The following is a 1,244-nucleotide window of genomic DNA, read 5'->3' on the forward strand; positions in this document are numbered from 1 at the left end:
GGTTGACAAATAAAATGCCACAGTCCCAATGTTACCAAACCACATGACAGACCATTAATTTAAGTCCATTGTAAGTCCCAAGGTTAGCAGAGCATGGCAGGCTGCTGAACAATGACACAGCTACATGCAGTGTCCAAGCGTGCCATAGGCTAGAGACCATTCCCCAATGCTGCTTATACACAGGAAGCAGACCACATTCCCTAAGGTAGCTGCTTAGCTGCTCCCAGTAGATTCCACCATGGAGCTGATTGACAGTCTCATCATGGGGAATACTACATCCAGCTGCCCAGCCACTCAACCAGGCCCAGCCAAGTTGACACACAAACTGAACTACCACAACGTCATAGACATATACAGAGTCCTCCACCCAACAAAATACAACTCACATTTTTCTGCAGTGCACATGGATCATTCTCCAAAATAGATCATATGTTAGGACATAGAACATTGTCGATAAATTCAAAAACATTGATAAACTGCAAAGCATCTTTTTGGACCACAATGCAATAAAATTAGAGATTAATAATAAATAGGAAGTTCAAGGAAAAAAACATCAGACATGTAGAAGTTGAATAATATACTGTTCAAAAACTACTGGGTAATAGAAGAAATAAAGAGAGAAATTAGAAAATTGCTAGAAACAAACAAGAATGAAGATATATCTTACCAAAACCTATGGGACACAGTGAAAGCAGTACTCAGAGGTCAATTTATAAGAATAAATGCACACATCAAAAAAGAGGAAAGAAACAAAATCAACACTCTAACTCAAGAACTCCAATGAGAAGAACAACAAAAGAACCCTGCAGTTTCCAAAAGTAAGGAAATAAAAAAGATCAGAGCAGAAATATATGAAACAGAAAACAAAAATCAGTAGAGAAAATCAAGAAAACAAGAATCTGGTTCTTCAAAAAGATTAACAAAATTGACAAAGCATTGGCAAATCTAACCAAAGAAAAGATGCAAATCTAACAAAAGAAAAGATGCAAATCTAACAAAAGAAAAGATGCAAATAACAAGAATAACAAATGAAAAGAGTGGCATCAGAGAAGAACAATTGAAATAAAAATGACACTGACAGAATATTATGAAGAATTGTACTCCAACAGATTCGAGAACCTAGAAGAGATAGACAACTTTCTAGAAACACAACACCAACATAAACTATCCCAGTAAGAGTTAGAGTACTTGAACAGACCCATAACAAAGGACGAAATGAACAGATCATTAAAAAAAAAAAAAAA

This window comes from Orycteropus afer, unplaced genomic scaffold (assembly GCF_000298275.1).
Source record: "Orycteropus afer afer isolate SDZICR_OR568_19922 unplaced genomic scaffold, OryAfe1.0 scaffold00878, whole genome shotgun sequence".
NCBI lineage: Eukaryota > Metazoa > Chordata > Mammalia > Tubulidentata > Orycteropodidae > Orycteropus > Orycteropus afer.